This window comes from Numida meleagris, chromosome 1, assembly GCF_002078875.1.
Source record: "Numida meleagris isolate 19003 breed g44 Domestic line chromosome 1, NumMel1.0, whole genome shotgun sequence".
In the NCBI taxonomy this organism is placed as follows: domain Eukaryota; kingdom Metazoa; phylum Chordata; class Aves; order Galliformes; family Numididae; genus Numida; species Numida meleagris.
In genome coordinates this window covers 126,062,675-126,076,163 of record NC_034409.1, presented here as the reverse complement: position 1 = coordinate 126,076,163, position 13,489 = coordinate 126,062,675, and the positions used below count along the sequence as shown (strand labels likewise).

The 13,489-nt window shown below is 37.5% G+C and overlaps 1 long non-coding RNA gene across 1 annotated transcript in view; it reads left to right on the top strand.

The window, feature by feature from the left end:
• The window catches only part of LOC110405682, a 16,628-nt gene continuing 4,719 nt past the window's right edge, over nucleotides 1,581-13,489 (top strand). The window contains exons 1-2 of the long non-coding RNA XR_002443046.1: nucleotides 1,581-3,145; nucleotides 12,702-12,868. This is a non-coding gene — a long non-coding RNA (uncharacterized LOC110405682). The remainder of the gene's footprint in view (nucleotides 3,146-12,701; nucleotides 12,869-13,489) is intronic.

Here is a 13,489-nt window from a genome sequence, read left to right as displayed (position 1 = left end):
GTGACTTTGTGAATTCCACCTTTAAGGTGAGAACATAGTGGACAACATTATGTTCTAGACTGTAAAGCCATGATAAGTGCATAATCATTAGTTTAATAGATGGAATGAAAATCTGAGTTAACCATTAATGAACTGTTGGTTCTGAAACCTGTAAAAGGTGTGGCTCTCAGAAAATGGAGGCAAAAAAGCCCAGTTCAACTCCCAGCAATAATCTCTTGTCATAATCTGAATCTGGACAAGTCATGTTTTCTAAATGCACTAATAAAAATTCAGTTTTGGAAAAAAGCTGTGGAACTCCTTAGGAATAAAAATATTTTCAGCTGGATAAAAACTGAAAATGTTTTGAAAAATGACCCCAAGGAGAAAAACTCTTTGAGTTCTTCTGCACCACAGAGAATGTTTCCACCTAACATCTGCTCAACTTGCAATATTTTGTCTCCTCCAGTATATCATCTAACCCCCCTAATTTATCCCAGTAAAATTACAGTGTGTAGACCCAGTTTGAAAGCAGCCAAGAGAAAGGTGAGTTCACTAAGAAGGCAGGACTGAAGAAGGCAGTGGTCAGAGGTTTTATGCTCATGTCTGTCTGAAGGCAATCACACGACCGACGCATAATCTGATAGCCCATAATGACAGTAGGAAGGAATTATTTTGCCTTAATATGTCATTTTTTTGAACAAGTGTCACAGTAAATCTAGAAAAGCTTTGGCAGATGGTCTGTTACAAGACTACAAATGTTGGAAAATGGAGAAATCACACTTTTTGTTTCATTCAGGTTAACAGTTCTTCAATCTGATACATTATCAAGCCAAAACTAGTATGTGGAGGTATATTATTACTAATTGCTATTGCTTTTGCTGTTGCTATTACTCTTAGTATTATTGATGAAATCATTTAAACAGCTTCTGAAATGTTACTTTCCAGTCTTTATGCTTAAAATAATAGCATTATCATAATAACTTTCTCATTTTGACCCTACTACCATTGGATAGACACCAGCTTGCTCTAGTCTCTCTTTCTTGTAGCTTATAGCAAATAAGTGTTATTACTGTGCATACAGTCTCTGTTACTGGGAGGGGAGCTATTCAAATGCTCCAGTGATACCTAGAGGAAGTTACAGTTGACTTAGTTGTGATAGCCCTTTACACTTAACGTTCATTCTATGGCATGTTCATTCTGAAAATGAGTGAAATCAAAATAAATCATACAGGAGGTCCAAGCAAATGCAGAAATCTGTGCAGCTAGAACTGGAAAAAAACATGCCATGGAAGTCCAGATAGCCAGGGTTGTGTAGTAAATACTTTGTTACTTTGCATTTGAAATTTGAGAAGGGATTTCATTCAAAAAATTGTGCTAAGCTTTGAGGGTAAGTTTTTGAACTATATCATAAAAAAATAATACAAATATTAGTGATATAAATCAATAACAGCATTTAAATCACTAATGTGATGCTCACTATCTTTAACACAAATGGTTTTTCAGACAAGCCAATGTGAATATCAACCCATAGCTTGTGTATTAATAGTAAATAATGTAACAGTAAACAGTGACAGTAATTGTAACAGCAAATCACATCAACAGTTCATGAACTAAAAGCCGACTACTTTGACAAAAAACAAAAAAAACCATCCAACTCTATTATGTATTTATTTTATTTCAAAATTGTACATTTCTTATGGAATCCAGCTGAAAGGGTATTAATAGAGCTATTTTTCTTATTTTCACTGCCTTTTTTTCCACTGAGTGAAATGTTTTGGCTTTGTTCAGATCAACTGTGTTTGAAGGAAACTTCCATTACTACTGCTGGCCTTGTGGTTATTTAGTTCACTGCTGACCCTAGAAAGTACCTTCTCCAGGTTGAAGCCAGCATCAAAGCAGGATGTTGTCAAGCTATTGTAGCACTGCTGCCCTGTCAGGAATAAAGTTTTGATTTTTCTAGGGTTGTCACCAGTTTTCCTACCCAAACATTTTTGACAAGTTTGATCAAGGAAACCAAATCAAGGACTGAAACAAAGTTTATCAAGCTTAGCAATCTGTACAATTGTAGTTTGTAGGAAGCACACCTATACCATGAGCCACAGGTGGTATGCAGACGTCAGGGCTGAATGTCTGGGGTGAAAGTGGGGCAGGATGTGTTTGTGAAGACTTTGAAGAATCATTTCTCTGTTGAAAAGAGGAATTGTGTATTTACTTTTTAATAAAGTCACCAACTACCTTTGTAATAGGTGAGGATAAGTAGGGAAATGTGGTGTTATCCTTATTTTACAGAATTCAGTATAACCTAGTTTTCAGAATAAGAGATTACTTAAGTCATAGTCTTGCATATCTTATCAGCAAGTACTGTGTTTTTCAAGGTGGCATGGAATTAAAAGCACACAAAAGATACAAAAATGGAGCACAGAAAGTGGTAACTGTAAAGGACAAAAATCAACAGTGAGAGCTGAGAGATAAATGCTTCTGGTTCCTGAGAGCCCCCATGATTATTTATTTACAGTATTTAAACATGTGGGTGAGAATATCAAAGAGGGGATACGATGTCTGTCGGTTTATGTGGTTATGCTTACGTGGGAAGATTTGTATCTCTTTCACCCAGAGGTTCACTGACTGATCTTTGTTCTCTGAACCTTCCAGAACAGGGATTGTTACTGCTGTGTCCTTGCAGCTGCAGTGCCAGTACCTCACTGCTCAGCAAGTGAGATCCTCCTACACTTTCCTTCAGACATCTCCTCCTTGCCTTCAGGCCTTCCTGTTTGGGGTTGTTTTGCCATCGTGTTGCTACTTTTTCTTGCCCAAGCTTCTGCTTCCTGACATGTTAACATGTACTGCCCCGTGCTCACATGGCACACAGCTTCCTTCTCTGCTGGTTGCATTCAGTGCTGTCACTCCCACAGGGATGAGCAGGGTTTCTGCCTCAGCTTCCTTCCTTAAGCGGCCTCATAGAAGAAGGAAGGAAAGGGAAATCACTGAGCATTAGTTTATTGAACAGGATAGACTTTCTGAAGTTCAAGACTTTCATTTGCTGCCAGTCAGAGAAGAGAGGAGCTGGCCATCACAATCTTACTGATGGATATACCTGATGAACAATTTGGCTTTGCCAGCTGTCTCCTGAAGAGCAGAATTATGGAGCCCAGAAGACTAAAATCCAGTGAGTGGTACATATGTGGAAAAGCAGCTGTTTTTAAATACCTTAAGTTGGAGCTGGTAATAGATTAACTCTTGCTTTTACTACTTGGCAGAAAATCGGGAATACATTTCTCTGGATGAATTAGGACCTTGTTTAACTTCCAGCAGAAAAATGAGGAGTTCTAGAAAAGTTGATGGACTGCTTTCAATTTTATGATGCAGAAAAACAAGCTGTTAACCTACAGAAATAATAACCATGTGCTGTTGTGACTTGTTCTCTGCTTGTCTTCAGGCCCCGAGTGTTTGTATTGGGAGAGCATGCTAACATTATTGCCGGTGCCAGGGTTTCCTTTATTTGCTTTTGACATTTCACATGTTTGTACTGTGGTGCCTGGCAACTTATATCACAAACTAATTGGAGTAAGTGATGATTAATAAAATAAAGAAAAATGAGGGTCAGCAGTATGGGAGGGCAGGCAATAATATGGGCCATGACTCACTGAGGTATGCAGAAAGCATAGGCAGCGGAAGAAGGGACTTAATAACAGATCACATTACTGGCCCACCTCGGCCTCAGTGGGTAGTCAGCTGGCACAGGCAAACTAGAGCCATTTCTTTAGCCAGTGCAAACAAAGATGTCACGTGACTGTCCGTGCTTCCCAAGCCTTTGGGTATGTCTGGTGAGTGGCTGCCGCCAGCCTGGAGCCTATGGACTGTGGATACAGACCAGCTCCAGACATGAGTTGTGTCGTTGGGTGAGCTTGATCCCATGTCTGCCTTTCTGCAGAGCTTGTTTGCTTGAGCACAGTGCTGTGCTAACACTGTGGCACATCACGCACCTCTGGGCTGACTTGCATCCGGCAGCCTCTGAACATGGGCCAGACAAGCATTCATCCACCCTCCCACAGCTGCACTGAAGTCCCTGGATTTCCCAAGCCAGTGCTTCAGTGCTTGGCTTATCTGAAAGGTGATCCAGATGGAAACCTGAAGGGCAAGTCCATTTCTCTTGTTACCTCCAGAGACACAGCACTGCTTTGACTTTGTTCTCTTAGTGACAAAAAAAGGGGCAGTGAAAGATATGCCCCTGAAAAGTGCTAACAAGTGGAGGTATTGGAAGATGCACTGTGACGAGGAGGATGAATGAAGGTATCTGCTGCAATCTATACTGAGAGACACATTTGAGGAAATAGATTTAGTGTCCTCTTACTGAATGCAGTTTACTCTGTTCCTCTCCTCCTATTCCTTTTCTCCCAGCAGAATGGTGAGAAGAGGAAACTTCTTTTAATGCCACGGGATGCTTCTGTCAGACTGTTAACTACTCGAGAGTAATAACCTGGAAACTGTTGCCTGGCATTTTGTATGTTGCTTCCACACCTATGAAACCAAGCATAACAGTGCCACAATCCCTTCTTTATGTCGCCAGCTAGAGAATCGATGAAGGAAAAATAAATAATTCTCTCATTTCAAAATAAAGGCTGAAATAAAAGAGGTGATGAGAAATTTACTTCCTTTGCTTTCCTTCCTTAGCCAGGAATTCAAGTTCATTAGGGCATCTAAGGAAAAAAATGCAAGAAGGCCCTATAGCAGTGTGCTGTAAACATTCTCCACGTGATTTTTCTTCCCTTTACTGAGGTGACCATGGGCTGCACTCTTATTGTTTGCCATTGCAAATTGTGAAAAGTTTCTCCACCTCCTCAATCTTAACCTTTTCAGCCACTGACGTTCATTTTATACTGAAGTATGACATTTCAAATGGAAGAACAAAATCTTACTTTGTCATTCTGCTGCCAATCCTCTGCTCAGCTGTGCAAGTTTTTTCTGCCAATGAAACACAGACCCAAATACTCACCTCTCAGCAGTAGGCCTCCCTTCAAGATGCGTCCTGCTGACACCCTTTCTGATGTGTGCTTGAAACACGCTGCAGTTTGCAGTCATGTCACATTACCTCACTAATCAGCACAGATGACTGTTATGCCAATGAACTTAGCCTCCTATTTACACAGAGTATCCTGATGCATAACCTTTTTCATAAATTTAATAGTGTCGTTTGGAAAACTAATCAGAGTTCTTCTCCCTCTTGCTTTCACTGAACACCTTTTCCTCCAGCATACCCAGTTAGAAACCGTTTTCTAGCTTCAAGTTTTTGCTTCCAGTTTTCCCTACTTTTCTAAACATTTTATTTGAACAAGACCCTCTCCTACCCCTTTTGGTATTCTCACACATGTTTCTCTGCATCTAGGGCTAACAGAGAATCACTTCAGTCTCACTGTATTTTACATGCCTGAAGGCAAGTCTGAAACCCCGAACTGGAAGGCCCGAAGCATGGTACTAAGCTGATTTATTGTAGCACTAAGAGTAGCTGTACCGATTAGGTTTTGAATAGTTTGTGCCAAGTCATAAATAAGACTCTGTTGAGCACAAACCCAGGAATACTGACTCTGAGAAATCATGAATTGTGTTTGTCCATCTCTAAAGATTCCTATAGGCCACCATCATTGTATTGCCCTCTGTGAGAACTGAACAGAAGAAGGCAAAAACAATGTTTAGTTTTAGAGGTTTGAGGATTTTAGCAATGATCAGCTTTGTTCTTTCACTTACATATGGTCTTACAGAATGAACAGTTGTAATCATTTTGGTTGTGAGCTGTGTAAATAGCATAGCAGAATGTGAACAAGAGAAAAGACTGGATATTTTCCTCAAGCTCAGGATGTCAGGGCAGATAAGGGCAGCTTTAGATTATGTTTTGATGTAACTTACGAAGTCTTGAGAAGTTTGTAGAAGTCCAGCATTAGACAAATCTACATAGTATGAATGACTAAATGAAATCTAGTGGATCAGAACATTAGAAATTAGAGTTTCTATACTGTGTGTGATTTTTGTGTTTTTGTAGTACGCATCGCAAGCACATATTTAGTAGTGCCAAGCTGAAAGCAACTTATTTCTGTGAGCATGGGGCAAATGGCAAGTAAATGGCCACTTTTCTACCTGACTTCATTTTACTTATCCATGTCTTTGCCTGTAAGGTGCTGCAGTCATGAGAGCAATCTGAGTTCAGGCAACCTGCAGATCCCGTTCCATACTAATCCCATGCAGTATGCTACTTCAGGGTCCTTCTAGGACAGTGACCACATTTGATTCATTTTCCTGCTGGTACTAGAGAAGCACACAAAATATTTGGCTGCTTTAATATGGAGATAGATATAGCAAGAGTCCTGACTTTCTCCTATGATGTACTCCAAACAACATTTACAGATCATATTTAGAAGAGGACTTAGATCTATCAGCATAGATGTGGAATTCAGTAGCAAGTACTACATCAATAAATTTAGAAAAAAATACTTTGAAAAATAAAAGATAAAAAGGTGGATATATTAAGAAAATATTTCATGCTTATTAGTACCTCTTCTTCTGTTTTCCTCATGAAAAAAATTGTATACTTCTGTAGACATTTACATTACTGTAGGTTTTTACCATTTATTCATATAGACTTCAATGTAGAATGTGTGCCTTACGGCACTCCCACTGAATCCAGATGCAGGGATTTGGCTTTGCCTTTGTAATTTTTTATGTTGTAAACCCCTATTTCAGAGTTCAGACTTTGGTTATAAAAATGCTTTCAGAATATAATTTGGCATCTAAGAGATCTGTCAGGGAACATTTATTGCTAGTTTGACTTCAGTGTGGCTTGTTGAAGTTACAGATGTATTCGAAGAGCATTATCCATACATTCAGATTTTTGAAGATTTAAAGTAACTTTGAATAGCAAATGGAAATCACCACACTATAATATGGAATGATAGCATTGTCTTTAGGTAAAAATACCACAAAAGCCCTAAATGCTCACTTGAGTTTTTTCTAAATAATAAAAGCCTTCATAACAGGCTTGCACTAAGGGTAAATTACAGCCTTGCTGTGCTCAAGGAATATGCTTTTCACTAAAAAAGGTAAAATGATCTAGCTTCCTCTAACATATTGACTATACTGCAAACAGTTAATCAGATAAACTGCCGATTCTAGATTTATGGGTTTCTGCCATTTTGGGCTAACCACAGATAAACTGAGCCAACCCCAAATGTCTTTACTTGTGTCAGTTTGTTGAAGTCTGCCTGGAAGAACAACTTCCTTGGCATCTGGGGAACATGACAATTTTGTCAAAAACTCTTTCTGAGATCTTTTATCTATTGTAGAACTTAAGCAGCCCAGAGGCATTGCATGGGCTCTTTGACAAGGCTCCAGAATTGGCCATACACACAATGAAGGTACATCTGCTTAATCAGAGTCACTCCTATTTATGGTAGTAGTTAAGTAAGTTGGGTCAGGCAGGTGGTGAAGCCCACCGACGTGCTGAATTACTTCTTCCTGGCATATATTAAGTTGCACCTGGAGCAAAGAATGAATTGTCTGATGTTGCTGCATTTCATCACCTATAGCAACTGACAGAACAATAATAAAAAATGCTTTTAAGTCATCTTCCTGAGGCCTAAGGTTTCAAAATTTTTCTGGGATTTGAATTTGCCTCTAGAAGAAAATATCTCCTGGTCACAGCTAGTAGGTGAAACAGTTGAGAGTGTTATTCAATAAACATCATCATTCTTCATGTTGGAATAGCCCAGCATTCACCCAAAAAGCCAGTACTGCTAAAGGCAATGCCTGGGAAGATGCATAAGGGAGTTCAAGATTATCCACGTGAAAAAAGCAACAACAAAGAAGAATAAAATCAAACTTCCATCATTACATCAGAAAATGCACATTTTGTAATAGAAACAGGAGATAAAAGATTTAAATTCTTTCTACTCTGCAGAAAAAAAACCTGCTCTGGTACTGAAAGGATATTGAACATTGAAGTAATGTGTAAATGTCACACATAACCACACTAATTACTTTGCAATATCTTCATTTACAAAAAGTTGGTGCACATGACTGTGTCTTCAATTTCTTAGGTTCCCTATGTTTCCTTCAAATTCAGTGGGAATAAAAAGTAAAATTGCCAAATCCAGACTAAGCCCTTAGAACTGGACTTGGCAAATTAACTTTTCTCATGAGTTTAAGTTTAGGAAAGTGAATTTATTGTGAAACAACAGCAATGAATGTGCATTCATTGTTCAACATTCATTGCCCTATTTGATTTTTCTTTGAAAACTTCTACTTGCCATTATGATCTATGACAGGAAGGAACTAACTCCATGGTTTGCCTGTTGGTGAGGTGAGTTCTGGCTGTGAAGTAACACGACTTCATTTATTACGGTTATCAGGTATAGCAGTCAGTTGTAAAGAGTCCTTGTTGCTAAGCAGGCTACTATTATCTAAAGAACCACTTCTTCGTAATTATTGTAATATTTAAAGAAGAATTGATAAAGAATTAACTCAATAACAAAGATTCTTGCTTGGGGTGAGGTGGGGACAATTAGCAGTGCTGTCCAATTTGTGTGACTTGAGAAAAGTATCAAAAAAACAATGCTGTCTCCAAGGAATCATGCAGACTGGTAAATCCTGATTGCTCTGAATGATGCATTTGAAGATAATCAGTGAGGTGTGTTTTTGTCTGTCAGTGCGTGAGTTCTTACTCCCATCTCTTGGCAAGAAATCATGACAGCACTAATGGCAAAACATTGTAAAATGCTACATTCCCTACCTTGCTTAGTTTGTTTGTGCAGGGTGCCAGCTGGATAAATGTACTGTTCTTAACACTCTCATTGATACAAAAAATAAAATGAGAAAAAAACCCAACCACACACTTTTTCTCCTGTTTCGATTAGGCTCTTATACTACAGTCCTCACCGAGGTCTCTCATAGATTTCAAAATTCATAAGCTTTGAACAACCTTAACCAACTTCCCACAAGTATTTTTTATGAATTAAAGGCTTTCCAAAGAAGTTTCCCTTTTAGTTTTCTTGCTCTATTAAAAAGAAAAAAAGAATATAAAATGAAATAAACCTATGTAAGGGAATTTGACAAATTTCTGCAGTTTTCTTGGATGTTTCAGCCACTATTACTCAGGGAGAATCAGTTGAAATGCACTTGGCACCTCATCATGGAGTAGATAGAGTGAAAAAGAACTACCATGGTGCCATGAACTGGTTTTGAGGAAATTTTGTTATATAAGCTTTATCTTTGCACTGTTCCTGAAGTTTGGCGTTCTGGAGGGCTGCTGAAATATAAAATCAGAGTGCAGTTTGCTAATTTTTTTGACCCTAGTTTCATTAAAACATATGATATGTTACACATATATTCTGGTGTCTCCATAGAGAAAAGTAGTTTGGTCAGAAATTTTAAATCCTATTTAGGTGTTCAGATAAATGTTAACCCCTATTTTTTATAATGTTTATTTTTGCTCCAAATTGTAGAAATTTTTGATCTTCAGCTTTTCCAAAAATCAAGTATACAATATTCTGGAAGAGGAGCTTTAGCCCTCCAAGGTTTGAAAGCGTGGGTTTATTTTTTAAGTGTTTCTACAGAGTTTTAGGCACACTGATATTTTTGATTCTAATAGGAATGCAGTTTCTAAGTTGTGAATATTAAACTGTCTTCTCTTAAGTATGTAAACTACTTGAGATTGTCTGAATGAAACAGACCATGAACTAATTAACATGTTATTGTTCCTTCTCCTGTTCAGAGTTTTTAAACTTTTCCTTTTCTGAATTCTTCAGTGCTTTTATGGAGGTTCTGAGACCTGAAGAGCAAATTTAGCCACCAGCAATAGATTTGTTACTTGTAAATAGCTTTCATTTGAGTAACTTAGATATGTCTTTATTATTAATGAAGCACAAGATGAAAATTAATATTGCCGTTATTACAAAAAAAAAGCAATAACTTTTCATCCATAAATATGGATTATATACTAATTTTCATCCATAAATCTTAACACTCTTTATATAAAGTCTCTGGTATTTCCATTTTACAGATGCCCAATGTTCAAGGTGTATGCTAAGTAGTATAAAAAAAAGCTCTTGAATTCTAGCTTAGTTCAACATCCATTAGACTGTCTTGCAAGTCTACTTAGTACAGCAGATATTTTTATATCATACAGTGACTACAAAGTAAATCCAGAAAGGAGGCAGTGGAGTACAGATGCTCAAACTGATGACCTTACCAAACATGACCAAAATTCCAAGTTAAAAGAACTTATTCAGGCAAAACACTGAATTAAAAGATTCATAAAAGGAAATGTTGAAGAATCAAAACACAGAATAAGCAGAATATAAGATATGAGTATGTTTTGTTATGAATTGGTACTCAGCATTGGAAAAAGAGCATAGGAGGGCAGGAAAAACAAGTGTAGAGATGCAGTATAGTGAGCGTCCGTATGCTTTTGTTTTCTATTAGGAAGGCAGCATTCAGATCAACTGCAAACTTTTACATGGAATGTTGCTTTAATGGAAAATGCTTATTTACTTAAATTATTTGCAGGAATGTAGACATTTCTAATGGATTAAAATGTCTTTCCCTGTCTCCTTAGCAGAACCCCTTTCTGAGCTTCAGGATTGTCAGTAGACCACCTGGAGGGATACGTCTTAGCCAAAAACATGGAAGCTTTGAGAGGCATGATCTCCCCATCCTACCTGGCTTCTTTCAGCTCACTTGATGATATGCCAGGCTTTTTGATTCTGAGGCTTCTCAGAGCAATTAGAGCTCCAGGGCTCCCCAGGTCCATGGCAGCCCAGCTGGAATATAAAGCTTTTGGCTAGTATAAGTGGGAACTGAAAAAGAAAAAAACTCAGTATTTTTCTTGGACTTAGAATTCCATTTCCCTGGTGTGTCAAGTACCATTTTTGTTTTGTTTAGTTTAGCAGATATAGTTGGACTGTTGTAAAACCAATGATTTCAGGTTATGGCAGCATAAAGTCCAGCTTCTCACATCAGGTCCCTTTTGGTTGACTATTCTTAAATAGGACAAGAACTTTCAGTTTAAGAGAACAAATTTAGTGGTGGCAAGTGAATTAAAAAATCAGAACTAAAAAGTCATGCTCTGTCATGTTTTGAAAACCCAGGATTATGGAAAAGATCACTTTTTCCTTCCCAATTTCAAGGTGCTCATCCTGTGAGAAAGCTGTCTGCACCTATTGCTACTGCTGCTGAACTGTCTTGAGAAAAAAGCCCAAATCAAAACTACAGCACTAGCAATTAAGAGCATCATAAAAAATTTTTTCTATTCCAACAGACTATGCACTTTAGAAAGACAAAGTTGATTAGCATCATGGCTGGCTCTTATTTATTATTCAGAATATAAGAAGCTTGATTGTCCTTTTATTTATTTATTTATTTATTTATTTATGAACTCCTGAAGATCTCTGAACATTTGCTGGTGAAGTCTCATCTATATTAAAGCAAAAAAAAAAAAAAATCATTAGGACTTCACTACATCCAGGATCTCCTTGTCTTCGGTAGGGGTTTGTGTCTTTTATGACAGAATAGTTTCCAGCTTATGAGTTTGTCATGTTTTCTTCTTTCAAAAAAGTGACATGATTCAGATTTAATTGGAAAGATTAAACTTGTCTACAGAACTATGTTTGTGATATATCAATTCAATGATCTCCCTGTGGTTCTTTCCTATTTTTTAATATTCTCATATATGTAATGTACTCAGTGATTAAATTCAGCATTTAATACAGATCTATAACATATGATTGACCAGATGGATCCAGTCCTGCCAACTCCTTTTAACTTTTCTCTCTTATTTAAGGTCAGATTCATATTTTTAGGAACTATATGTTATCTGAGAGGAAACTGGGTGATGGGGAAGCATAGGGGAGGAAGCTACTTTCAAACACACATACAGGAAAAAGACAAATGACAGAATGTGCAGCTGTGATTTTTTTTAACATTTTATGCCTTTTGTCAAGGGAATGGCAGCACAGGAAAGATGAATAGTCCATATGTTTAATGGAAAAAAATTTGAGTATCATGAATCATGAAGTTTAAGGATGTCACTGTTTACTTACTTATTTATTCAGTGGAATAACTTAATTAGATCTAGATATATATAAAGCAGTTGCTTTGTGACAGTTTCCTGTTAGATGATATGACACTGGAATTTTCCATTTTTGGTTCCATGGCTTCCACTTCTGTCAGCACTTGGATAGTGCTTGGAAATTCCTTTTCCAATCCAGACTTACCTTCCCTGTGATTTTTACACACAAGAACATGTTCATTCTCCAGCTACAGCGCACAGTGCACTACTGACCGAGAGTAGAGATAGGAAAGAAGTGGCCTATATCTACTTGGCACCTTGAGTGCTGGACTGATCTCTTATTCTCATGTCATGAGGACACTGGATCTGGTAAAGGTGAGCCATGGTGCTTTACTAACAGATTATCAAGGGCTTATCTTCCTATGCACAATCTGGATGCTCTGAGCCGCCACTCCAGCGGACTGTCATCTAGACAAGTATTTGGAAATCGATGGATTCCAGATCTTAGGATAGCTACCCTTAAAGTTAAGGCATCTAGCCATATAGATAAAGTGTGTGAGTTCCATTCCAGTGGGATACTAGTTGTGGCAAGTATCTACTTTATATGCAAAATAAGTTACTTCATTATTAATTAAATAAATGAGCCAACTCTCTATATGTTCTGTTTCAGATCAAGGCTGGCCTTAACATCTACAGAGAAATGCACAGAAGATAAAAAAGAGAAGCAAAAAAATTGATGATCACAAAGAAAGGAACAGAGGAATGTAATGAAATATTTGTGGAAATGGCTAAACATCCGATTTCAATAAAAATAATTTTTCACCCAAGTATCAAGAGGTAATAAACCAGAAATTAACTTCTTACAAAGCAAACAACCATCTTAGTGATTTATAACATTGTTCCTTGATCATCAGCTGGAGAGTTAAATTATGTAGATGAGATACAAAGGAATGTGGGATTATACATTGCTTTCTTCCAAGATATATGAACACCATGTGTAATAACTTCCTTGAGGACTGCACTGTGGTTAGGACACTTTGTTGGTTTTTTTTTTGTTTTGTTGTTTTCTTATGAGGAAAGACTAATCTCACAAAGAAAAAGCAGTTCCTTAAAATGCACTCTGGATTTTATTAGACACACATTTGTACTATTTCCTGACATTGTTACTCTTGCAGTATAGCTTCTGCACGCATTTGTAAGCAATAGCGTGACACAACATCTTGAAACTCTATGGAGTGTATTTTTAATGCTGTGATTACATAAGAAAGCACATGTAAGTAAGGACCTGGTCCTGTACCCTCTTAAGTTAGTGATGCAATTCTGAACCACATCAGTAAATCAGATTCATAGTTGTGAACTTGCCAGTAATTTTGTGAATGTATATCAAGTTTATGTTTGAAATTAACATCTAATATATGAAACATTGAAGAACAGAGAATGTCCCTCCCCTCCCCTCCC